We start from the raw sequence: 27,635 nt of genomic DNA, 5'->3' as shown, positions 1-27,635 counted from the left end.
GTTACACTGGGCCAGTGGGGCTCCCTGTGGCTCCCCCAGCACTACAGAGGCTCAAACAAGTCTGCTCTATTTACCTCAGTTTGGAGGAATTTAAAATGCCTGAAGGCCAAGATAACAATGAGAAACCTGACCAAGAATCCCCTGGGATATAGAAAAGGCAGGCTAGTCAAGTTTACAATAGATAAAAGAGCCTGGATCTTCTGGCCACACCCCCATCCAGGCACCTGAGGTCATTTGCACATGTATGAGTAAAGTGGCCAGGGGGTGGGGAAGAAAGTTTCCTGGGTCTCCTTGGTAGTGGATTCCAACGCACTGTGATGTCAAAACCTGCAGAATTCTCCCTGGCTAAGGCTAGATTCAGTGGATGTGGTGGAGATGCAACAGTTGATGGGATTAAGGTGAAAGTTTGAATGAAAATTGGGGTATTGGAGCAGATTTTCTGTGAGGTGGTTGGATCTCCTTTTCCTGAATGTTTTATTGGGATGGATATTATGTCTGACTGGGGATAGCTTTCCCTACGTAGTGGTGTAAACTAGAAGAAATGTAAACTCACCCTCAGGCCAGTTTCTTTTTGGTATCACTAATCTACAATTACATGAGGAACATTATGTTTACTAGACTCCCCCCATCACCAAGTCCCCCCACGCACACCCCACTGCAGTCACTGTCCATCAGCATAGTAATATGCTGTATAATCACCACCTGTCTTCTCTGTGTTGCACAGCTCTCCCCATGCCCCCCCATTATACATGCTAATCATGATGCCCCCTTTCTTTCCTCCCACTTATCCCTCTGTTCCCACCCATCACCCCCAGTCCCTTTCCCTAAGGTAACTGTTACTCCATTCCTGGGTTCTGTGGTTCTGCTGCTGTTTTGTTCCTTCATTTTTTAAAAATGCATTTTATTATCATTAATCTACAATTACATAAAGAACATTATGGTTACTAGACACCCTCTTCACCAAGTACCCCCCCACACACATATACACCATTACAGTCACTGTCCATCAGCGTAGTAAGGTGTTGTAGACTCACTACTTCTCTGTATTGCACATCCCTCCCTATACCCCCCACATTATACATGTTAATCATAAGGCCCCCTTACTTTTTCCCTGCCCTTATCCCCCACCCCCTCCTGCCCAGTCCTTTTCCCTTTGGTAACTGTTAGTCCATTCTTGGATTCTGTGATTATGCTGCTGTTTTGTTCCTTCAGTTTTTCTTTGTTCTTATATTCCACAGATGAGTGAACTCATTTGGTACTTGTCTTTCTCCACCTGGCTAAATTCACTGAGCATAATACACTCCAGCTCCATCCATGTTGTTGCAAATGGTAGGATTTGTTTCCTTCTTATGACTGAATAATATTCCATTGTGTATATGTACCACTTCTTCTTTATCCATTCATCTACTGATGGACGACACTTAGGTTGCTTCCATATCTTGGCTATTGTAAATAGTGCTGCGATAAACATAGGGGTGCATCTGTCTTTTTCAAACTGGGCTGCTGCATCCTTGGGGTAAATTCCTAGAAGTGGAATTCCTGGGTCAAATGGTAAGTCTATTTTAAGCATTTTGAGGAACCTCCATACTGCTTTCCACAGTGGCTGAACTAATTTACATTCTCACCAGCAGTGTAGGAGGGTTCCCCTTTCTCCACAACCTCGCCAACATTTGTTGTTGTTTGTCTTTTGGATGGTGGTGATCCTTACTGGTGTGAGGTGATATCTCATTGTGGTTTTAATTTGCATTTCTCTGATAACTAGCAATGTGGAGCATCTTTTCATGTGTCTGTTGGCCATCTGAATTTCTTCTTTGGAGAACTGCCTGTTCAGCTCCTCTGCCCATTTTTTAATTGGATTATTTGCTTTTTGTTTGTTGAGGTGCATGAGGTCTTTATATATTTTGGATGTCAACTCTTTATCAGATCTGTCATTTATGAATATATTCTCCCATACTGTAGGGTACCTTTTTGTTCTATTGATGGTGTCCTTTGCTGTACAGAAGGTTTTCAGCTTGATATAGTCCCACTTGTTCATTTTTGTTTTTGTTTCCCTTGCCCGGGGAGATATGTTCATGAAGAAGTCACTCATGTTATGTCCAAGAGATTTTTGCCTATGTTTTTTTCTAAGAGTTTTATGGTTTCATGACTTACATTCAGGTCTTTGATCCATTTCAAATTTATTTTTGTGTATGGGGTTAGACAATAATCCAGTTTCATTCTCTTACATTTAGCTGTCCAGTTTTACAAGCACCATCTGTTGAAGAGACTGTCATTTCCCCATTTTATATCCATGGCTCCTTTATCATATATTAATTGACCATATATGTTTGGGTTAATATCTGGGGTCTCTATTCTGTTCCACTGGTCTGTGGCTCTGTTCTTGTGCCAGTACCAAACTGTCTTGATTACTGTGGCTTTGTAGTAGAGCTTGAAGTTGGAGAGCAAGATCCCCCCCCACTTTATTCTTCCTTCTCAGGATTGCTTTGTCTATTCAGGGTCTTTGGTGTTTCCATATGAATTTTTGAACTATTTGTTCCAGTTCATTGAAGAATATTGCTGGTAGTTTCATAGGGATTGCATCAAATATGTATATTGCTTTAGGCAGGATGGCCATTTTGATGATATTAATTCTTCCTAGCCAAGAGCATGGGATGAGTTTCCATTTGTTAGTGTCCTATTTAACTTCTCTTAAGAGTGTCTTATAGTTTTCAGGGTTATAGGTCTTTCACTTCCTTGGTAAGGTATATTCCTAAGTATTTTATTCTTTTTGATGCAATTGTGAATGCAATTGTTTTCCTGATTTCTCTTTCTATTAGTTCATTGTTAGTGTATAGGAAAGCCACAGATTTCTGTGTGTTAATTTTGTATCCTCCAACTTTGCGGTATTCCAATATCAGTTCTAGTAGTTTTGGAGTGGAGTCTTTAGGATTTTTTATGTACAATATCATGTCATCTGCAAATAGCGACAGTTTAACTTCTTTACCAATTTGGATTCCTTGTATTTCTTTGTTTTGTCTAATTGCCATGGCTAGGACCTCCAGTACTATGTTGAATAACAGTGGGGAGAGTGGGCATCCCTGTCTTGTGCCCGATCTCAGAGGAAAGGCTTTCAGCTTTTCACTGTTCAATATGATGTTGACTATGGGTTTATCATATATGGCCTATATTATGTTGAGGTACTTTTCCTCTATACCCATTTTGTTGAGTGTTTTTATCATGAGTGGATGTTGAATTTTGTCAAATGCTTTTTCAGCATCTATGGAGATGATCATGTGGTTTTTGTCCATCTTTTTGTTTATGTGGTGGATGATGTTGATGGATTTTCGAATGTTGTAACATCCTTGCATCCCTAGGATGAATCCCACTTGCTCATGGTGTACGACCATTTTGATGTATTTTTGAATTCGGTTTGCTAATATTTTGTTGAGTATTTTTGCATCTACGTTCATCAGGGATATTGGTCTGTAGTTTTCTTTTTTGGTGGGGTCTTTGCCTGGTTTTGGTATTAGGGTGATGTTGGCTTCATAGAATGAGTTTGGGAGTATTCCCTCCTCTTCTATTTTTTGGAAAGCTTTAAGGAGGATGGGTATTATATCTTCTCTGTATGTTTGATAAAGTTCTGAGGTAAATCCTTCTGGCCCAGGGGTTTTGCTCTTGGGTAGTTTTTTGATTACCGCTTCAATTTCTTTCCTGGTAATTGGTTTGTATAGATTTTGTGTTTCTTCCTTGGTCAGTCTTGGGAGGTTGTATTTTTCTAGGAAGTTGTCCATTTCTTCTAGGTTTTCCAGCTTCTTAGCATATAGGTTTTCATAGTATTCTCTAATAATTCTTTGTATTTCTGTTGGGTCCATCATGATGTTTCCTTTCTTGTTTCTGATTCTGTTGATGTGTGTTGATTCTCTTTTTCTCTTAATAAGTCCGGCTAGAGGCTTGTCTATTTTGTTTATTTTCTCAAAGAACCAGCTCTTGGTTTCATTGATTTTTTTTCTATTGTTTTATTTTTCTCAATTTTATTTATTTCTTCTCTGATTTTTATTATGTCCTTCCTTCTGCTGACCTTAGGCCTCATTTGTTCTTTTTTGAATTTTGATAATTGTGATTTTAGACTATTCATTTGAGTTTATTCTTCCTTCTTTAAATATGCCTCAATTGCTATATACTTTCCTCTTAAGACTGCTTTTGCTGCGTCCCACAGAAGTTGGGGTTTTGTGTTGTCATTTATTTCCATATATTGCTGGATCTCCCTTTTAATTTGATCATTGATCCATTGACTATTTAGGAGTGTGTTGTTAAGCCTCCATGTGTTTGTGAGCCTTTTTGTTTTCTTTGTACAATTTATTTCTAGTTTTATACCTTTGTGGTCTGAAAATTTGCTTGGTAGGATTTCAATCTTTTTGAATTTACTGAGGCTCTTTTTGTGGCCTAGTATGTGGTCTATTCTGGAGAATGTTCCATGTGCACTTGGAAAGAATGTGTATCCTGTTGCTTTTGGATGTAGAGTTCTATAAATGTCTATTAGCTCCATCTGTTCTAGTGTGTTGTTCCGTGCCTCTGTGTCCTTACTTATTTTCTGTCTGGTGGATCTGTCCTTAGGAGTGAGTGGAGTGTTGAAGTCTCCTAAAATGAATGCATTGCAGTCTATTTCCTCCTTTAGTTCTGTTAGTATTTGTTTCACATTTATAGGTGCTCCTGTGTTGGGTGCATAGATATTTATAATGGTTATATCCCCTTGTTGGACTGAGCCCTTTATCATTATGTAATATCCTTCTTTATCTCTTGTGACTTTCTTTGTTTTGAAGTCTATTTTGTCTGATACTAGTACTGCAGCACCTGCTTTTTTCTCCCTATTGTTTGCATCAAATATCTTTTTTCATCCCTTGACTTTAAGTCTTTGCATGTCTTTGGGTTTGAGGTGAGTCTCTTGTAAGCAGCATATAGATGGGTCTTGTTTTTTTTAATCCATTCAGTGACTCTATGTCTTTTGATAGGTACATTCAGTCCATTTACATTTAGGATGATTATTGATAGGTATGTACTTATTGCCATTTCAGGCTTTAGATTCATGGTTACCAAAGGTTCCAGGTTACTTTCCTTACTATCTAAGAGTCTAACTTAACTTACTTAGTATGCTTTTACAAACACAATCTAGAAGTTCTTTTCTGTTTCTCCTCCTTTTTCTTCCTCCTTCATTCTTTATATATTAGGTATCAATTCTGTACTTTTTGTCTATCCCTTGATTGACTTTGGGGATAGTTAATTTAATTTTGCATTTGCTTCATAATTAGCTGTTCTACTTTCTTTACTGTGGTTTTATTACCTCTGGTGACAGCTACCCAACCCTAAGAACACTTCCATCTATAGCAGTCCCTCCAAAATAGACTGCAGAGATGGTTTGTGGGAGGTAAACTCTCTCAGCTTTTGCTTATCTGGAAATTGTTTAATCCCTCCTTCAAATTTAAATGATAATTTCACCGGATAAAGTAATCTTGGTTCCAGACCCTTCTGCTTCATGGCATTAAGTACATCATGCCACTCCCTTCGGCCTGTAAGGTTTCTGCTGAGAAGTCTGATGATAGCCTGATGGGCTTTCCTTTGTATGTGATCTTCTTTCTGTCTCTGGCTGCTTTTAACAGTCTGTCCTTATCCTTGATCTTTCCCATTTTAATTACTATGTGTCTTGGTGTTGTCTTCCTTGGGTCCCTTGTGTAGGGGGATCTATGGATCTCCATGGCCTGATAGACTATCTCCTTCCCCAGATTGGGGAAGTTTCCAGCAACTACCTCCTCAATGACACTTTCTATCCCTGTCTCTCTCTCTTCTTCTTCTAGTATCCCTGTAATGTGAATATTGTTCTGCTTGGATTGGTCACACAAATTCTCTCAATATTCTTTCATTCTTAGAGATCCTTTTTTCTCTCTGTGCCTCAGCTTCTTTGTATTCCTCTTCTCTAGTTTCTATTTCATTTATCGTCTCCTCCACTGTATCCAACCTGTTTTTAATACCCTCCATCATGCTCTTCAATGACTGGATCTCCAACCTGAATTCATTCCTGAGTTCTTGGATGTCTTTCTGTACCTCCATTAGTGTTGATGAGTTTTATTTTGAACTCCCTTTCAGGAAGGGTCACGAGGTCCATATCATTTAAATCTTTCTTGGGAGTTGTATTAATAATTTTACTCTGGACAAGGTCCCTTTGGCATTTCATGTTTGTATATGGCGCCCTTAGTGTCCAGAAGCTGTAGTCTCTGGAGGTGCTGAGCCCCTGAAGCAATGTCGGGGGTCGCAGGGGAGCAGTACTGGTGCCTGGGGGGAGGAAAGAGCTGTTCCCCACCTCCCAGCTGCTGTGTCTGTCTCCACTGCCTGAGCCAGTGGGCTGGGCACACAGGTATACACTTTTGTCCCAAAGCAGCCAGATATGGATCCCTGCTTTCCACAAGTGGCTGGAGTCCCAGTCTCCCCAAGAACTCTGCCTGTATTAACTTTCCAACCTGGTAGTCATGCGAGTCTCATGAAAGCACAGTGAAATGTAGGTTTGTGCTCCCAGAGCAGATCTCCAGAGCTGGGTACTCAGCAGTCCCAGGCCTTCCACTCCCTCTCTGCTCCATTTCTTTTCCTCCCGCCGGTGAGCTGGGGTGAGGGATGGGCTTGGGTCCTGCAGAGCACAGCTATGGTGCGTTACCCCTTTTGGTGAGGTGTACTCTTTTCTCCAGGTGTGTGCAGTCTGGCGCCATCCTCTTTCCTGTTGCTTTCTCAGGATTAGTTGTGCCAACTATATTTTCTAATTGTATCCAGTTTTAGGAGGAAGCCTCTGTCTCTCCTCTCACACCGCCATCTTTAATCCATCCTTGTTCCTTCATTTTTTTCTTTGTTTTTATACTCCACATATGAGTGAAATCATTTGATACTTGTCTTTCTCCACCTGGCTTATTTCACTGAGTGTAATATACTCTAGCTCCATCCATGTTGTTGCAAATGGTAGGATTTGATTTCTTCTTATGACTGAATAATATTCCACTGTGTATATGTACCACCTCTTCTTAATTCATTCATCTATTGATGGACACTTAGGTTGCTTCCATTTCTTGGTTATTGTAAATTGTGCTGTGATAAACATTGGGGTGCATGTATCTTTTTCAAACTTGGCTGCTGCATTCTTAGGGTAAATTCCTTGGAGTGGAATTCCTGGGTCAAATGCTATTTCTATTTTGAGCTTTTTGAGGAACGTCCATACTGCTTTCCACAATGTTTTTGTAATGGGTCTCAGATCCGGCATGCCAGAACAGGAGGAAGGAAACAGGTCCTCACACAAAAGTAGGTTATAAAAAGGGAGATTTTATTTCAGCTGGCTGGCATCTGCCAAGGAGCAAGCTCTCCAAGTGCAGCCCTGAGCCCCTGTTACATCCTTTTAAGCATTTTTACTGCATCCTGCTTAATTTTTCCAGCTTTTCCACCTTTGCCTAAATTCAGCAAGATATATTCCTTGTTTAATGCTCAGGGGGCTTAAGCATCCTGTTCTGCCCACCTGTTGCAGGAAGTGTGTGATACTGCTGGTCTCTAACAAAGCAATGTACAGGAGCAAAAATAGCCTGGGGTTAGTTGAACATCCTGTTTCTCATGGGATTTATATCTTTTCCTTTAGTTTCTCAGAAGTTGGTACTTGACAAGGATCTGGGGCTAACTTTACAGAGAGCTTTGTGTCCTGTTTTTATGTCTGAAACTGCTTCAGCCCCTCACAGTTGAACTAATTTCCATTCCCACCAGCAGTGTAGGAGGGTTCCCCTTTCTCCACAACCTTGCCAACATTTGTTGTGTTTGTCTTTTGGATGGTGACGATCCTTACTGGTGTGAGGTGATATCTCATTGTGGTTTTAATTTGCATTTCTCTGATGACTAGCGATGTGAAGCATCTTTTCACGTGTCTGTTGGTCCTTAGGCCAGTTTTAATCAGGCGTGCTAAATGGTAACCACCAGAACTGCCTGATCCCACACAGGAGGTTAATTTCAAGCAGACCTGGTGGACAAAAGAGATCAGCACTTTAATTAGTGACCTGCTAGAAGCTGGAGTTCTGGTGCCCACAAATTTGCTGTACAACAGTCCTGTGTGACCTGTGGAAAAGGCACATGGCTCACAGAGACTAACAGTAGACTTAGTGAGACTTAAATAAAGTTGTGCCATCCATAGCCTTAGCAGTACTAGACATTGTCTCAACCATATAGAAAATACAGCAGGCTGATGGAGGCTGGCACTCAGTGACTGACCTTGCAAATGCTTTCTTCTCCATCTCAATCTCTGAAAAGAGTTCACCCCAGTTTGCTTTCACATGCGAAGGATCCCAGTTTACATTTACTGCTCTGCCTCAGGGTTATCTGAACTCACCTGTTTATTGCCACAACTGGAGGGATTTGGACTGGATGCAGGTCTTGAGTGTTATGATACACTATATTGAGGATGCTATGATAATACTGGAAACAGAATATCAGGCTGGGATTGATTTGAATGTGATAGTGACACACATGACCAACCAGGGCTGATTAATAAATCCAGCAAAGGTCCAAGGGCCTGCTCAAACAGCGATATTCTTAGGAACAGTGTGGGCAAGGAGCCATCCTAGGTTCTCCACAAGTGACTAAGAGTAAACTGCTGTCACTACCCGCCAGAACCAAACAAGAAGCCCAGCATTTGGTTGGTTTATTTGGATTTTGAAGGATGCATATTCCACACCTGGGAATGTTGCTAGCACCCATCTCTAAGACTACATGAAAGAAAGCTATCTTTGGGTAGGACTTGAACAAAATTAGGCCATGTCTGAATTACACAAAGCAGTCATCCTCTTGACTCCTTTGGGCCCTTATGACCCCCATTCAGATAGGATTTTGGTAGTGTCTGCCACACATACCCATGCAGACTGGACCTTGTGGCAAAAGCCCATGAGCATCTTCCAGCAGTGAGCATTGGGATTTTGTACCAGAAAATTCCCAGATGCTGCTACCTGGTACATACCTGAGGAGAAAATGGGAATTTCTGACCAAGATTCCCACCTGACTTTAATAGCATCAATTGTGTATATAATAGCCCGTTTTCACATTTATGGGATGTTTACCAGTGACAGAGCCACTGGTCAATCATGGGAACACCAGCCTAGGGGAGGGGTGGAGAGAAAACACCCATTCTCTCCTCCCCTCGGTTCCTGGTATGTAATTGGTAAGGCATCCTCTAGTCACTAGAGACCCACCCACAGAGTTTCTCTCAGGGTGAGGGGTAAGGATCTAGAGAACATGGCTGGAAGAACAAAGAGCAAAGAAAGCCTGAGACCTCCTGACATGAGAAGAAACCCTCTTTTAAATCCTCAACTTCTTGCCCTTGACTGTATTCAGTCTGCACAAATTCATGGAGAAATTCCCTGTGCGGGGAACCCCTCCTCCCAGAGCAACATTATTGGCATAGCTGCGAGGATTTGTTGAGATGGAAGGGCTGTCCTTACGGGAGGGATGCTTCAGTGGGCTGCCTTTATGCATGGTGGGGAGAGGCCCAGGGAATCCCCAGTGGGGATTTGGTCTGGCATGGCTTGCCTCCTAGAGGTTTGGGCCACTCCCCAGAACTAGTGAGTGGTGGGGACACCTGAGACAGTGGAGTTGGCCATCCACAAAACAGGGGATTCCGTAGGGGAACTGAGTGTCCATGTGGTGGCTGGTACTGAGCATTGGGTGGTTCTCACAGCATTTGTAGCTCCAGGAGGAGAGGGATCCCTTCCTGCCCAGGGCAAGTTCTCTATGAACCCAACGAGACTGAATAAAGACAAGGGCAGGGAGTTGGGGATTAAAGGGGGTTGCCCTGTTTATTTTCATGGCAGTCACAGACAGCTCAGTATAGCCAGCCGGCTCAAGTGTACTCCCCAGGATGGCTACAGGTTCTGCTTCCAGAACCACCAGGGCTCCACAGCTCTAGCCCTGCCCTCCAATCTGGTACCCTCCTTGCCCCACCATCAGACTGGGAGGAGCTCTGTGGGCAGGCCTCTGGTGACTGGGAGAAGCCTGACCAATTATGTACCAGGAACTGAGGGGAGGAGACCTCCCTTACAACGGTGATCCCAGGACTGACCTAGGGCTCTGTCACTGGTAAACATCCCATCAACACACAAATAGGCTTTTATTACATACACAGTGGGCACTTTTAAGTCCAGGTGGCAATCCTGGTCAGAAAGTTCCATATTCCCCACAGTGCTGGACAGGGTTACTGCAGAGAGAGATGCGCTTTGGTGGGAAGTAGCAGAACGGGAATGCAAGTTGTGGGGTGCTATGAGGAAGGAAAGAAAGTTGTTAAAGGCTGAGATAGTGCTGTTGAAGGATGTGATAGTGACATGGGAAGGGACAATAGGAGAATGCAGGCTGCAAGATGCCATGGGGAGATGAAGGAAGCAGTGGTGCCTTCAGCCCCAGAGATGGTAGAAGAGATGTCAGTGGAGGATGAGCCAGGGAACAGCGAGGGGGTGGTGCAAAGGGCAGAGGCTCTGCCGGTGCAACCGCCAGCGGCACCCAAGATACCAGCCCCTCTCCGGTTGGAATCCTACCAGGTAATAGTTAAGAAAGTAAAAACACAGCAACAGTGAGTTCCTAAGGGAGAGAGGCGGCCGGCTCCCCAGGTTGTGGACCGCTCCATGCTCCGCCCCTACACCCAGGCCGAGCTGGTGGTTTGGAGCTCCCAGTTTTGGCAGAAGCCCTCGGAGCCCATGTCAGCCTGGCTTTTGTGCCTCTGGGACGTTGGGGTGGATGAAATTATTTTGTCTGGATCAGAAAACGGGAAGCTGGCTTCCTGGATGACTCACCCTGTTCTCCAGCAGAGATTACAAAATGCTTATCAGACCTGGAGAATGACGCCTTTCTTGATTGGTTTATAGCCCGGGTCCTGGCGTATGGCCTTCTCGGGGTGATTTGCCATCTTTCTGCACTAGATGGCAGACATATGCTGAGCTTCAAAAAGTTCTGTGGGACTTGGGGATGACGAATGCCATGTATAAGCCAGAACATCGGTGTATGGAGGAAGAGTCGTTTTCAGTGGGAATGAGAAACGTGGTGCTTCGAACAGTTCCCCATTCCTCCTTGGGTCCCTAGTGGCTATTCTTGCCCCTAACTTAGGGCAATCCATAAATGAGGTTATTCATATTCTAGCAATGTTGGGAGAGGAAAAAGCAATGAGAGGGTGGAAGACAGTGTGATCTGCCACTGAGAGAGAGCTTAAAGGGCCCCATGAAGGTCTCAAGGACCCAGATGTAGGTTGATTTGGTAAAGGCAGGTGCAGAAATGAGAAACTGCTTGGGTAGCCAAATAAGATCTTGGAGCTGTGGCCACAACTGAAGCCAGAGCAGCAGATCCAGCTGCTGAGGAAGAAGAAATAGAAGCTGGAGACAACCATATGTCCAGCCCATGTGTCTGCAGGACTTCCTGGGGGAGAGTATGTAGACCCTGCCTGGACCCTTACTGGACAATGATCGGATGTTATGGTTTGACTGAGGCTAGGGTCAAGGCACCTGCCTTGGGAACTGGCTGGGCACCAGAGGCCACTGGTTGGTCTATTTCTTCATCCACAGTGAATGTGCATTGTATCCTGGCCCTGGTGGTCACAGAAGCTGAATGTTCCCTGATTTATTGTGACCCTGAATGGTTTTCTGGGACCCCTGCTATTTTCAAAATTGGGGCTGTCAGAGTAGAAAAAGCTTGAATTGCTTTGGGAATAGGGCACCTAATACTGTGTGTGATGTTATGTTCACCTCTGATTCTCTTACAGATAAATGTGGCATTGCCCAGACATTTTGGGTCTTGTAATCTACTGAAGAGTGTTTCCACACTTGGCATGGGTTCTGAGGCCCTTATGCCATTTGGCACAAAATGACATCAGGAGGGGCTGGGATGAAACCTGTACATTTATCTCTGCCATTGCAAAATGTACAGTCAAGGCCATGAAGGTCTTGAGTGAGACAGACCCATCAAGGCCCTGTGAGCTGGATGTCCATGTGACTGAAGACAGCTATGGCTCAGGCCTCTGGCGATGGCTTGTAGGTCATTTTCCTTAGGCATCAGAATGATGAAGCAGATGAATTGGCTCAGGTACATTAGCTAGCAGGACGGCCTTCCTTGGGGCAGGCTAAGTAATGTGGGCCGTAGCCTATTGGTGAGGCCTGCCTCTGAGTTTTGGAGAAGTCAGCAGAGCACTGTGTGGCTGAGTCCTCCAGCAACCGGGAGGCTACATGGCCTTGAACATTTTCTTTAGATGAATCATCTGATATCCATGATGCCCTGGACTATTTCCAAGAAAACAAAGTTTTTAGGTTCTGGAGAAAATAAGCCGGCAAAAGTGAAACTTGAAAGGATGATGGCTGTGGGAACTGACATGGCTGTGCCAGAAATCAAGAGAAGTCCTGGTTCCTCCTGTTGGGACAACGATACACATGCCACTATATTTCTTTTTCTGAGCAATTGCAGCTCACTGCAGTTTCTCCTTAGCTTGATTATACTTTTCTTCTCTGTCAGTGATTCATTCATGAAACTTATGCGTTTCTTCCAACCATTGTATTTGTTTCTCTTCCAGTGTCTTTTCAAATTTGAGTTGCACTTTCTCAGCTTGGGTTCTTAAATTTCAGCATTCTTGTTTTAACCTCTCCACCATTTCCTTCAGTATTTGGTTTGAATTCAGCAAATTGTTCTCCAAGTGTGCAAGTGAGGTCGCTTGGATCTGTAAACCACTGACTTGCTGTTTCAGATCAGAATTTTCATTTTTTCTTTCTCTACATTTTCAATTTTCTCAATTTGTTGTTGAAGTTTTAAGCTAATAGTCTGAAGTTCCCTTCTGGCCAACTCTTCTGCCATCTGTGAAGCCTGCAACTTCTCTTCACACTAATCTTTTTCAGATTGCCTCCAGACATCATGCTCCACTTTTATTTTCTCTAAATCTGCTAATCTGTTCTCAAGTTCTAGGTTTTCATCTTGTAATACTATTAGTTTTTGATAACCTTGTTTGTCAGGAGCCAGTCTGAACCTCCAGCCTGACGGCGCAGTCTGGGCAGTCGGATGGCAGGGGCGGTACAGCGGCCTTCCCAGAGGAGCGACCCTGATATCCCTCCTGCTCAAAATGCCCCTCCTAATAAATTTGCTTATTTTGGTTTCAATTCAAGCTGCCTCTTCAGGGAAGAAGCCATATCCAATTCTCCCTGAAAATTTTAGGTACTGGCCCTATAGGAAATTGGAAAAATCTACTCCTGTCCTTGTGACTACCCCTGATGATGGGAAAGAGAGACCCCATGAGTACTGGACCCAAATTTATAGGAAAAAAGATAGGGAAAATTTACCTGGGTTGAGGTTCCTTCCTCTGCCCCTACGTGGCCTCCAAATGACATACTCAATGATTAATGGTGACAGGTGGGTACAGAGAGCAAATGATATTCTTTGGCTAGCCCACCAAAGAAGGTCCTGGCAAACTATAAAACAAATGAGAACAGGGCATTACCTAACTCCAGATCAGAAAAATCTCCATTATAAGTCTTACTGAAAATGGGTCCAAGGCACAGTCCACAAAATTTGTCCCTGCCCGCCAAAAGGTCACCGTGTCCTTTTAAAGAGAGCCTGTTTCTTTCCTACGGGACATGAAGAACGGGAGTATAACTATGAAAGCTTGAGGGCCGTACATCAAAATAATAGATTAGTGAGCTTTAGATAGTCATCTGTAAAGAAACCAAGAGTCTGGCACCTACCTAACCTTTGTACGATTTTCTGGCCGCAGTAAGTAAGAAGAAAGCTTACTTGGAAACAAGTGAACTGCTAAGACCTGCAAAATGACATAATCTCATTCTCCAAACTCATGTAACTGTGCTATGTGCCAATTAAATGATTAATATCTCTACTTTATGTAATCAAAGAGCATATAATCAGGCTGCTACTTTTCATTAAAGGCCAGGCTCAGCTTTTGCTCGTGTCTTTGTCCTCATTCATTTCAGTGAGTCATCGACGTCGTACATCCTTCAGGGACTCCTGGACTCACTGGAGCTGGACTTCCACACTTCTTCCTTGGCATCTTGTACTTTATGTATTAATTCATGATCCTTTTCTACTAGGAGTGGTTTGTGGTGTTCAACAGATGATTCGAGAATTTCATTGTCTGACTGTAATCCATCCAGGTCACTTTAAATCTTATTCCTTTCTCTTTATAGCTCACTCTTAGCCCTTGCTGTCTCCAGTTTGATGTCTGTTATTTCTAGTTTGTTTGAATGTTTAAGTTCTTTCACTTTACTGGTCAGTGTATTTATTTCCTGTTCAGCTATATGCAATTTACTGATTAAAATATTATTTTGTTCACTGCATGCTTGTAGCTCCTTTTCCAAGTGTTCAGCCTGTAGTTTATCTGACTGTTTTTCAGGCTCCAGGGATCTGACTGTAGCCTGCATCTCAGCCAACTGCTGCACCTGAGTTCTTTGGACATTCTCCATCTGAGCACTGGAATTCTCTTTTTCAGCCCTTAATTCTGCTACTCTAAACCTGCTAATTTCTGACACAAATGGACTGTGTCTTGAACAATCCTCTCCATTCATTTGCTGTCTCCTGAGGCATCAACACTTAGTAGCTGGTTACGTAGTTCTTCTTTATCTTTCTCCAGTCTTGCCATCTCTGATTCACTTTTTATTTTTTCTTCTTCTAAAATACAAGCAAATTCTTCTCTCTGGTGTTCAAATTCTAATTTGAGAAATGTATGTATGTTCATAGCGAAGCTTACTGCATTCATCTCTGTACTTTTCCACTTCATCCAGATTCCTAAAACGTTCTTTCATTGGGTTTCTAATTGTCATTGTATTTGGGGTTGTAACAATTCCAACTTTTGTAGAGTTAATACCCCCAGTTTCATTTCTTCTAAGTCTTTAGTTTTCTCTACTAATTCCCCTCTTAGCTTTTCAAGCAGCAGCTGGAATTTCTCCTGATGAGTTCGCTTTTCATTTAGCAGGTGCTTGAGTTCATTTTGTGACCTTATGTACTCATCTTGCAACCTTGTGTGTTCAGCTTTCAGAATGTGATAATTAATTTTATGATGTTCACACCATAACTTTTCACCAACTAACCATTTTTAGAACTCAGACTGAGAAGTTGTCAGACTACTGTCTCCACCAGGAGGAAAAATGGTGGCGGAAGTGCCCATATTGATAAGTGAGCTGACAATCATGTAAAAATAAGTTATGGCTTTCTTCTTTTCTTAGTTTTCTTCCCAACAGAGAACTCTTCTTAGTTATCTCCTTCTTGATGAGACAGAATCTCAGGAGGCCAAGTTATACCAGACTCACACAGTCCTTGCAACGTGCGCACAGGAAACTTGGTGACGGGTGTTCTGGCAGCACTTGCCACTGGGGACACCTCCACAGCTCCTATCATGGACACCCACTCAGATCTTCTTGCAGGAGCATTGGGACTAAGAGATATGGCCCCATCCATGGGGTGGGGGCCCAGTCCACCACTCCTGGCGAGGTGCTGGTGGTCACTCATGGCGCAGGCTGGAGAGGAGCAGCTGGAGGGCCAAGAGGGCCAATGCTCCTGCACCAGGGTGAATCTGGGGTGCCTGGGAGAGCTCTGGCAGTGGCAGCAGTGCTCCTTCATGGCAGACGGGACTTCTTCAGGGTGCAGGGCCAGCCCCATAGCCGACATGTAGTCAGGACTCCAGCCACTGCCTGCTCCCCCACAATCCCCAGCCTTGTACATTTTGGCACATGGATCAGTGATCACTGGCCCTTCTGCCACCTTGGGACAAGGCCTAGGAGCTGGCCTCCTGTGTGTTCCTGGAGTAAAAACAGAGTGGCCCCCAAAGAATATGGTAGTGGCCAGAAGGTAAGAGCATCTTACAGGGAGTTTTGTCTTATCATTGTGGCCAGCACATGTGCCTCTACTAGCCCTATATACAGAATGCTCAGTAAACCCCCAGAGGAAGAGGGTTAAAGGTCTGTTATGCTAGACCAGGACAGGACCCCCTTCCTGGCATGGTCTTAACATGGGGACACTCTCTCACATGCATCCTACCTGATGGGCAAGATTTGCCTTTGTTGGTGTCATTAAAACATGTCTTATCACCCTTAAGGTTAATCTCCCCTACAGTCTCTGTGTATTGGGCATGTCCTCTAGCCAGACCTGCTCTTTGCTGAGTATGCACAGATCTCCCTGCCTGTCCAGCTGCTGGCTTCCCAGAGGACATGCAAGTGATGGACTCATCTGAGTAGGACTGGTTTGAATACAGCTGGATCTTCATGCTTGAGATTATAATGGTTTTGTTGTCATCTGTATCATAATTTCTCTTGTTATTTGAATGTTGTTAATAACCTCTGTTCCTGTTGTGGAATGAGAGAGTGCTTCAGCTTTCTCCCACAGGGGCCATTGCAGAAGATCATGGATGCATAGATTGTGAAGCAGGAATCCTGGAAGGATGGATTGTGGAATAAATGGAAATTTCTGATCAAATTCATGCCTGGTCTTAATAGAGCCTCTTGTGTATATAATCAGAACCTGTTTGCACATTTATGGGATGCTTACCAGTGAGAGAGTGAGCACAGAGTACCAGTCACGGGAGTACCAGCACACGGGAGGGGTGGAGAGGAAACACCCATTCTCTCCTCCTCTCAGTTCCTGGTATGTAATTGGCCAGGCATCTGCCAGTCATCAGAGACCTGCCCATAGAGTTCCTCCCTCTGTGAAGGCCAGGGAAGTAGTACACAGCTGGTGAGTGGGGAGTAAGGAGTGACCGAGACCTACTGCCATGAGCATAAACTCCCTTTAAAACCCCAAACTCCTGTCCCTTCCTTTACTCAGCCTAATCAAATTCATAGCACACTTGCCTCAGGTGGGGAAACCCCCTCCTCCTAGAGTAACATACGATTTGACAGAATTATTAGCATGCTGTTGGAAATTAATTGAGGCTGCCTCAATGACTGAAGGACATAAAAAAAAGTCATCTTGAAACCTGAGATCCCCATAATGTCTTGGGTGATGTCAGAGGAACACTCTGGTCAGGAAGGAAGTGCCCAGGAGAGTTCCACGATGAGATGGAAATGGTCCCGATAGGAGCAGGCTGCTGGGGAATGCTAGGAGGCCGCGCAGTGTCCATGAACAGGCTGCCTCTTTTCCCCCAGGACTGACGTTCAAGCCACCAGGTGAGTTGCTGATTGCTACATGGGCTTTGCCTTGGGGACAGCTCTCAGCTGAACAACAAAGAGCTACATTGTTTACAGACAGAGCTTCCAAGGTTAATGGACGATATTCTGTTTGGAAAGCTGCTGCCTTAAGACCAGTGGATGGCAAGACTCTGGTTGAGGAAGACAAGAACAGATCAGCTCAGGGGGCTGAACAGTGCTATTTTCCTGGCAGTGATGGAAGAAATGAATGATGACAAAAGCCCCTGTATTTGGATTTTTACTGACTTGTGGACTGTAGCCAGTGGCCTGGCAGTGTGGTCAGGTAAATGAGCAGTGGAAAATGGGACTTTTAAAGGAATGCCTGTGTGGAGTGCAGCCCTATGGAAATCACTTTGAGAATTTTAAGAGTACATTTAAGTAGGACATGTCGATGCCCTTCAGAAGAACCCCCTTCCCGGAGCAGAAGGTGATTGGAACCACCAAATGGACCTGTCCGTGTTTCCCTGAGGTGGCCACCCAGGTCCATGACATGAGTGGGTGTGCAGGAGCTGCAGCAGTGCAGAGATGGGCTGACTCTAGACATATTCTTGCACCCTGTGAGGCACTGAATGCCAAGAACTGTTCCATATGTCAACAAGAGAGATAAAGACTGCAGTTGGCTATGGAAGATTCCCTGGTGAGAAGGCCCCACACATAGCTGGCAAGTAGGTCACGTTGGACCATTGCCAGTTGCCCCTCGGGGCTATAAAGGGTTCCTAACTGGAATAGACAGACACTTATTATTGACTGGACTTGGTGTACCCAGTGGTAGATGCAAATGCTCAAAATACCATTAAAGGATTGGAAAAGAAGATACTGTACAAATTTGAACCACCAAGTTACATCTCTTCTGACCAAGGGACACATCTCACAGCCCATGGTGTCCTCGGTGGGCCAGGAGATGTCCCATCAGGGGGACATACCAGATTGCATATCATCCTTAGAGTGATGGTTGAATAGAAAGTTGGAAAGGGCAGCTGAGATATTTGCTGTGTAAAATGGGGGGATATAAAGGCATGAGGGGCTGGCTTACATGCCTTCAAGAGCATGTGCCCACACTTAAAGTGAGGGGAATAAAGGAGGCACCCTACTGCATAGATTCCTCTACTTCCCCAGTGAATCTGGGGAAGAGGGGCTGGGGTGGATGCTAGTGTGCCTACACAGGTCTTCCCCACGTAACTGCAACTTGCTTTTTTCCTACCAGATGCAGTGGTTCCAGGACCAGGGCTGCAACTGTGGGTGCCTGTAGCAGGGAAGATTACTGATGAAGAAACTGTAACCATTCCCTTAACTCTTTAAGTCAGAATTCCTAAGGGCCTGATCAGGTGGATTGTGCCTTCACTGAACCTGGCCAAGGTGGGGCTGACAGTAAGCTCTGCTGTGCTGCCTAGTGCCTGGGACATTCCTCTAGCTCTGCACCAGTGTAACCCTGCCCTATGTGACTGGGAGTGGACTGAGGGGGAGGCACTTGTTAGACTGGTATTGCTGCCAGAAATCTGGACCAGCACTGTAGATGAACCTGATGCCCCCTCCGCACGGGGAAAAGTCTGGATACAGATAAATGAAAAATGGAGAGAAGGAGAAATTATCGCTAAGGGTAAAGGGATGAGTAAGTGGGTTGTGCAGTGAGGAGATTCCAACATTTTATTAATGCCTCAAGAGAGGCTCAGGGCAAGAGAATAATATCTCCTGGCAAAAACATACCAGATGCCCAGAAAGGTGAAGCCATGTGTTTGCCAAGACCAACTGCTCTTGGAACCTGACAAGGTTGAATGACAGCCTACAAGTCAGAGTTAATTTATCTGGGAGAAACTGTGGTCATAAGACTTCATAAGACAAATAACTTAATTCTTTAATTCTGTCCCCACCCCACACAGGCTTCTACAAATGTTAGGCCTACTTGCCTTGGTGCAATTGCTCTATCTGTTGTGTTTGTAAGGTGAATTGTAACCAAAATAAGCAGGCGACGAGAGGCAACAAAGGGCCAGGCAGTTTATCTGAGCGCAATCCTGGGCGAGGTTCACCAGTCTGAAACACAGGCTGGAGAAATTGCGTCCAGCAGGGCAGGTGGGGAGTTTTTAAGAGAACAGGGAAGGGAGGGGAAGTGGGCCACGTCAGGGGTGTGTGTGGAAATTTTTATTGGCTCAGGGTCGGGTGATGGACAGTCAGAGGTCTCCTTCCGGATGGAGGGGGTCTGCATCCGGGGCTTGTTGGCACGTCATGGAACTGGAATCCAGGAAGAGCTCTTTGTTCCTTCCCCATATGGCACAGAATTACTTGGTTCTGTCTCCGCTCAGCCTGCACTATCCTCGTTCCTCCCTCCGGTACCTCCAGCCTTACAGTGTTAATGCCATACCAGATGTAAGTGCTATGATGGGTATAATCATTTTCCTGTAAGTGTGGAGAAAATGGGAATTTCTGACCAGGATTCCACCTGGCCTTAATAGCGCCCATTGCATATACATATAAGAGCCTGTTTGCACATCTGTGGGATGTTTACTGGGACAGAGCAGCTGTTCAGTCACGGGCGTACCAGCCCAGGGGAGGGATACAGAGGAAACATCTATTCTGTTCTATCCTGAGTTCCTGTATGCGATTTGTCAGGCATCCACTAGTTGCGAGAGACCCACACACAGGGTGCCCCTGGTGGGAGGGGTGGAGAAGGGAGGCCACAGGGAGAGCAAGGAAGGGCGGCTGTGCAAGTGGGGAGAGGGTGACCAGGACAGCCAAAGAAACACTGAGATATCCATCTGGGAAAGAAAAAAAAACACATTTTAAAGCCCCAGCTTCTTGCCCCAGCCCTTGTTTGGTCTACCCAAATACATGGGGAACTTGCCCAAGGTAGAGAACTCCCTCCTTCCTCCTGGAGCAACAGTAAGGAATCTGTGTTTGGAGACACTGGGTGGACTGTGATATAATGAGTCATAAGAAATACATATCTGGTGATTCAGATGACCACGTATATATTTCCCAGGTATATTTGGTCTTCATCCACGGTTCCCAAAAATACTGCAGAAGCATAAATGTGAAATGCACGCCTTGACATGTGAATGAGAGACTGTGGGACTCCCTCACAGTGGCAGGGTGTGGAGGTTGAATCAGCCAATGGCCAATAATTTAGTCAATCATGACTGCAATGAAGTCCTCACAAAAACCCCTGAGAAGGGCTTATTGGTCTCTTGGATCCTGCTTCTCAGTCTGAGTTCAGGCTTGGGGAACCAGAACACCTTACATGCCACTGAGCCAGGCCTCAAGCTCTGTGAGGACAGAAGCTCCTTTATTTGGGACCTTGTCTTGTGTGTCTCTTCATGTGACTGTTAACTTGTATCTTTTATGGTATCCTTTATTAAGGGTAAGTGTGTTCCTGAGGTCTGTGAGCCACTCTAGCAAGTTAATTGAACCTAAGGGGGAGGTCGTTGGAATGTCCTGTAAGAATAGAAATAGGTTAGCATAAGCATAGCCATCTTAAAGGCCTAGAAGCCATTTTCTGAGTATGTGACTTAAAAAGAAAAACTGGAACTGGGTAAGGCCTTGAAAAACAAGCTAATCATGAGCACCGGGTGGTGGGCAGCTGTGGCCTTTAGTCAGCTAACCTTGGTCAGCTAATCCTACATACCAAGCTTATCGTGCAGAACCTCCCTGACAACTGAGGAGTGGTCTTATCTTGCTCCTGCCTAACCCCAGGATGTATGTCTTGCAAGAATAATGAGCAGCTGTGGAAAATTACTATGAGTTAAGTGTTTTGAAAATGCTATATAAACCCTTGGCTTTGAGTGCTCAGGGTCCTTGTTGAGACCCGCTGCATCGGGCTGACTTGGACCTCAGCTAGCTAGTTGAATAAAGACTTTGCTTGAATTTACATCTCTATGCCTGTGTAGTTTGTTCTCTGGGGAAGCCTCGGAAGCCTGGACCCTAACATTTGGGGGCTCGTCCGGGATCTCGAGCGGCTTCCCTGAGAACAAAGGACAGCTGGAGGCAAGGTCTAATTGTCCGGACAGGGCAGTGTAATTCGAGGGTCGCCCCCTCGTGTCTGCATAAATCCATTATAAAGCGGGAGTCGCCATCCCGTGTATGGTCTCGGGTTAGTGGTCCCGAGTGAGGAAGTCCGGGCTGGTAGTCCCGGCCCCCAGGTTAGCGACCCTGGGTAAAAGTCCAGGTAACCAATCCTGGCCCTAGGGTCCGAGTGACTCGGCCTTAGGAAGGCAAATCCGATCGGCAGAAAACTGGCGCCCGAGGAGGAAAAGATCGAGCTCGTCACCCTGCGGCAGTCCGAGTGGACGCCCTTCAGGAGAATTATGAGAGTTTTTGAAGACCCTGAAAGTGGTGAGTGTGGTGCGCACCAGAGTGAGAGAAGGACCGGTCCGAACGAGTGCGATCAGATGTGGTGTGTGTGTGCTTGGTGTTATCATTGACTGTTTTACTGTGTTTTAGTTTCGGTTTATATTTTTTGTGCTTCTCATTTTAAGTTTCCTTGTTCTAAGGTTCTCCTGCTCTCGCCGGTCCTCCTTTCTGCCACTACATCATTCCCTGCGGGCACGGGTCGGGCAATTAAGAGCCATTAGGGCGCCCACCGCTAGAAGACTCCCGTGACAGGATAAGGGGGTCACAGCCGCGAATCCCAGATAAATTCGCGTCCCCCGTGGAAGGAAAACTGTGCAATGACAGGCACTCGTTCACAAGCACATACAACAGTCATCTTGTTTGAAGTGGCATCTTCATCCTTCGCCTTTGTCTCCCTCATATTTTTTTTCCTTCTTTCTCACCATGAGACAGACTCAGATGACCCCTAAGTGTGTAAATGAATATATCTTTCTACCTCCGGATGGTATTAATGAAATTGATTTAAAGACAAGCGCTTGTGAAAATTGAGTGTTCTAAAACTTCCAGAAAACCTGATAAAAAAAGTGTTAAGCATTAATGCTAATTTGAGTTTGCCTGAGGCGGGCATGTCCTGGTAGTTGTCGGCTGCCTGAGTTTACCTGGAGTCATTTAAGTCATGTTATCTGCTAAATCTTTTAAGAATAGAATGCTTAGAAGCTTGGCTTTGTCTAGTGTTCAGTGGGGGTCTTGTGAGTAGGCTAGCGTAGTTGTTGCAGGTAGGTGAGCTGGATAAGTGTGGCAAGTGAACACCTTTTTAATTGTGTGTTGCAGTGTGTATGCCTACCTGCAGCCTGAGAATCTTTGTAGTAACTTAAAGCCTTAGAGTTTTAAGTTGAGAAGATGTGCTCTGTGTTTGCTGGGAGATTGTGCTGTGAAGCTCATGGTTGCAGAAATTGTAGAATGTGTTTGTAAGTTTGTCGGTCTAGAGAATGTTAATTTGACAGTTTGCAGTGTCCTGCTTCTCAGTGTTCACTAAAAAATTAAAGTTTCTAATGGTTTTAAGTTTTAATTAAAACTACTTAAAGTAATAAAGAAAACATTTCTCTATACTAAAAGATGTATGTTTTAATAAGAAAAAGTAAAAAGAATGAAAACTCTTCTGCATGCTAAAAAATGTGTTTTGTGATAAAAGAAAGTAACTTTGTTCTAAAGTACAGCTATTTATTTAAAGAAAGAAAACAGCGTGGTGCCTTTTGTTGTGGAAGATCCGCTCAGCCTGTTGCTTTGGGGGGAGGGTCAAGATGTTTAGAGATAAGGTGAGATAAACCCAGTCAAGCCGCAGGCAAGCCCAGGCATAATTCTCACCGGTTTATGTGCTTGGGACCATGGGGCAAATGAAGAATAAATTACTATATTCTTACAGATATAGTCGTGCCTAGTGAAATTAAAGCAAGTGAGTCTTGATATCAAGTGCACAGCAAAATTAGAATCTCGTTTCCAGTTAAACAGTTTTCTTTAACTGTTAGTCTGCTCTTAATGTTGAAAGATCAAAGCAGTTTCTCATGCTTAAAGTCTCAGTGAGTTGCCATGAAATCGTAATATTAAAAAGACTAAAAGCTAAAGTTTGTTAACAACTGTATAACCTTTATTTGCCTTTGAAATATTTTGTTATTGAAAATGATTGCATGGCCTGAGAAATTGAATTATTTATTCCATATATTTTTATAAGTGGAAAAATCTCTAACCAACAAATGATTAAAGTTGTTACTGATTATTTGTTTTCTTAATTTATCCTAAGCAGAATGGTAACAAAGCTTTTTTTCAGCTAATTAAATGCACTTAGTTAACAAACCAAAATTTATTCCTAAAAATTAAACTGTAGAATCTAGACAAGATTATGTTTCTCCCAGAAAAACAAGTTTCACTGTAAAAGTTTAAATGGACAAATGTGTGACCACTTTTGAGAAAAGTTGTAATAGATTTTTTTTGACAACCACCAGGTCTTGTTTAATTTATATGCTGTATGTTTTAAAAACAAAAACAAAAACATGGGGGACTCTCCATATTTTTTAATGCAAATGATCTTAGAGCTTTTAATAGAATTTGCATAGCAGCTTATATCTACTATTAAAGAGTAAAACATTCTTGAAGCTTTCAGAGAAGACCTGTAGACTTAAGCACTTTCTCTGCTTTTTTGTATCTAGTCTTGGACACTTATGCTAAGTTCAAAAAAGTGCTTTTACCTCTAGTTAACTCTGATATTTTCCAGAGGGCCCCTGGAACATGTCAGAAGAATTTTTTCTCATTAGAGAAAGTATTTAACTAATTTGGCTTATTTATCTGATATATATATATATTTACCAGGAAAGCACTGTCAAAGAGAATGATGCTAAACTTTGTTACTGAATGTTTTGTATTACAGAAATATCAGAATTTCCTTATGTCAACTGTTTTACAGTAAGCTCTCATCAGATCTTTAACCATTGTCATTTGTAAGTCTTTTGTCATTTATAGTATTATCCCTAAACTGGTAAAGAACTAGATTTCAGCAGAACAGGTATTAGTTACATAAGATTACATAAACTAAAGAAAATGATTTTGTGTCTTTTTGTTTCAAATGTTGCTGATAAAGTGTTTTAACCTTGTTCTCTTAAACTGACAACAGTTTAGTAAATGACTATCTTTATGAGCAGAATTGAAACATCCTTCTCTCTACCTGATTCCGCCAGAGTTTAAAAACTTTCAGTGACGGTTTTTGTATTCCATGGCAGTATGTTTATTTGCACGAGTTCAATAAGAATCTGCTTTCCTTGTGAGAAGACTACTTAAGAACACTGATTATACTGCCAAGGCTTTGACTGGAATGTCATACCTGAGAGACATGTGCATGGACTCAGATATGAACAACTTTAAGGAACTAAGATTGACTTTATAAAGCCAACAAAGCCCTTTAGAAGAACTGGCCTGGTACCTTGCTTACAGAGTTCCCAGCAGCCTTACCAGGTGAGTAAAGAAGGTCACTTCCTGGCAGGTGCAGAGACCTCGAGAAGAGAAGAATTCATCCAAATCTACAGGTACTGCAGGCAAAGCCTGATGGCAAGTCTAGCTTGGCTGTCTGGCCTCAAGAGGCCTTTAAAAGTTCAATCTGAAATTCCTTACAAAAAGTTCCAGCAAAGCATATTTAAAAGAGCCTGTGTAATCAATTGCACTTCTTGCTGCACTTGTGCAAATGATCAAGCCAGCTGTTAATTATTTTCTTAACCTGGTTACTTCCAATAAAAATGAGAGTGATTTTAGAGAAAAGTATTGTTTCAATAACGGCAGCCTCCTTCCAGAATAGAAAATCCAACTCCAGATGTTGCTATATAACCTAATAACACAATTTGTTTTATCTTGCCTAGAAGCCACAAAACTGCAAAAAGTAATAGAAATGAAACCCAGAATAGAAGCGCCAGCCTTCTGAAGCCCTTTCAACTGACCCGTGATAGAGACCTAGCTGCACCCTTTACTGCACCCCCTTCTCAGCACGAAGCAGCCAGAGCGGTCATCGCCCCTTTTCCCTAGCAGCAGCTAGAGTCCCTATCTGTAGAAGAGAGAATGAGACAAAGACCAAGACTCACTTTATCCTCTGTAAGTAGGCAAAGAACCTGCATTGAGAGAGTTCCTAAAACTTACACCTCCCTCTGCAACAGGACAGAAGTAATCAGCACCACCCCAGCTTATTCTAACAAGTAGTAGGCCTGCCAAACCGGAGTCACTCCATGTGTTACCTTTATCAAAGAACGCATTAGCACCATGCAAATCATAGTGTTGAGAAAGAACTATCAGAGTGTTAACCAAACAGATGACCCCTAATTTCATGATTGAAATAGATACAAGAAGAAGAGGGGAATGTAAGAATAGAAATAGGTTAGCATAAGCATAGCCATCTTAAAGGCCTAGAAGCCATTTTCTGAGTATGTGACTTAAAAAGAAAAACTGGAACTGGGTAAGGCCTTGAAAAACAAGCTAATCATGAGCACCGGGTGGTGGGCAGCTGTGGCCTTTAGTCAGCTAACCTTGGTCAGCTAATCCTACATACCAAGCTTATCGTGCAGAACCTCCCTGACAATTGAGGAGTGGTCTTATCTTGCTCCTGCCTAACCCCAGGATGTATGTCTTGCAAGAATAATGTGCAGCTGTGGAAAATTACTATGAGTTAAGTGTTTTGAAAATGCTATATAAACCCTTGGCTTTGAGTGCTAGGGGTCCTTGTTGAGACCCGCTGCATCGGGCTGACTTGGACCTCAGCTAGCTAGTTGAATAAAGACTTTGTTTGAATTTACATCTCTATGCCTGTGTAGTTTGTTCTCTGGGGAAGCCTCGGAAGCCTGGACCCTAACAGTCCGATCTGTAGGTAAGAAACACAGGTAATTGCCTGGGGCTTGCAGCGCATCTGAAGTTGGGGGATGGAGGGCAGTCTTCTAGAATGGAGACCTTAAGCTGGGGTATTCGGTGCTGCCTCTGGGCTGATAGCATTAGAATTGAGTCGGGTTCTCAGACAAGTTGCTGGTGTTCCAGAATTCTTTGGAATTCCCCCCTGCACCACCCTGCACACACACTGGAATCGAGTCTGGGAACCTGAAAGGAGTGAAGCACGTCATCACAATGAACAGTGTGTAAGAGTATATGTATATTACATGTCATCACAGCATTATCCCAAACTGCCCTTCCACCGTGTTTCCTGTCTCCAGGGTGTACAAACCTGACTGTTAGCCAGTGATGGCTCCAGAATGTCCCCAGGGGGAGAGAATAGGGAACATCCCGTGTGCCAAGGCAGTTGGAGAAGTGCTCTGCATGGCGCTGTTCCTTTTCTGTTTGATTTACACACAATCTGTTAGTAGTTAAATGATGAAGATTAAGCTGTTTATATTGGGAAAAAAGTGGGCTGTGTGTTTATTCACAATTCAGATTCTGAAAAAATTGAGGATAATTGATTTGCAGGAAATAGTTCAAAAGAACCTGAATTTAAGATAACATTCAATACCATCAAATTAGAAAGACAACACTTTACAGAGGAAAAATCTGGTATCAACATTTTTTATTTTGAGGAGTTTGTATAAAGTTGGAAAAGTTTAACTCATCTTCATCCCAATCATCCCAGTTTGCAGGGCCTCTGTGCCCTGTAGTGTAAATATCTCCGACCAATGAAAAGGCTTCCTGTATTTCATCTCTTCTGAGATACATCTTTTTTTCCATATTGTAACATCTCTGAATTTTTGGTGCATGCTGTCCTAGTATTTTGTTAGATTTTGAGCAGTTTTTATTTTTCTATCATTTGTATTGGAGTCAGCAGCAACTTGCATTTGATCAAACACACTATTTTCTCTGGCTTGTTCTGTGATGAGGTGGGAAAGACAGTCCTTCTAGGAGCTGCTTGCGTGGTTTTTTCGGTCACTAGCGCCCGGTCACACTCCAGGCCGGACACCCAGCTGCCTTTGCCCATGTCTGCCTCTGTACATAACAGGTGTTTCAAACTCAATGCTTCTCAGACTGGGGTTCTGCCATCACCTCCATACCCCAAACTGTGCTTCCACCGTGTTTCCTGTCTCCAGGGTGTACAAACCTGACTGTTAGCCAGTGATGGCTCCAGAATGTCCCCAGGGGGAGAGAATAGGGAACATCCCGTGTGCTCAGGGAGATAGGATAAGACCCTCACCCCTCTCGCTGTGGAACAGATACTAGTTAAAGCGTGGCCTATTTCATAAAGAGTGTTTGGGTTCTAAATGACTGTACCTCATTTTTCCCATTTGTCAAGGGAGAATGGTTTCCCAGTTCTGTTAATAAAATGGGCAAGGCAACTAAAAGTGCCATAAAACTGAAATTCTGTGACTTAAGATAGGAGACCTTTTAAAAAGACCTTTGTACTAGAATCATTCAAGTGGCCAATTCCCACTAAGCAACTGACATTCTGAGGTCATGTGTCAGTGGGGGACACGTGTGTGGAGAGCTCCTGTTTGCTCACTGCCAACTCTTCCTGCCAAATTTGCTTCCTGTACTGGGTACTGTTCCTGAGTGGGTCAAGGTGGGGTTTATTTTCACACAGGACGTTTGCAGGGACCACCAGGCATAGGCAGGTTTCATAGA

General features: G+C 43.7%; 1 long non-coding RNA gene across 2 annotated transcripts in view; it reads left to right on the top strand.

The window, feature by feature from the left end:
• LOC140846511 (uncharacterized) overlaps positions 1-25,208 on the top strand; it is a 116,772-nt gene extending 91,564 nt beyond the window's left edge. Inside the window, exons 1-2 of one of the 2 annotated variants that reach the window (XR_012125672.1) lie at positions 19,390-19,550; positions 24,911-25,208. This is a non-coding gene — a long non-coding RNA (uncharacterized lncRNA). Of the gene's footprint in view, positions 1-19,389; positions 19,551-24,910 lie in introns of those variants that run through there. The other variant, XR_012125673.1, reaches the window with a different exon arrangement.
• The last annotated feature ends 2,427 nt before the right edge of the window (positions 25,209-27,635 follow it).

Source organism: Manis javanica, chromosome 15 (genome assembly GCF_040802235.1).
Source record: "Manis javanica isolate MJ-LG chromosome 15, MJ_LKY, whole genome shotgun sequence".
In the NCBI taxonomy this organism is placed as follows: Eukaryota; Metazoa; Chordata; class Mammalia; order Pholidota; family Manidae; genus Manis; species Manis javanica.
Note: the sequence above shows the minus strand (reverse complement) of the source record. Positions and strands in the feature narration are given on the sequence as shown.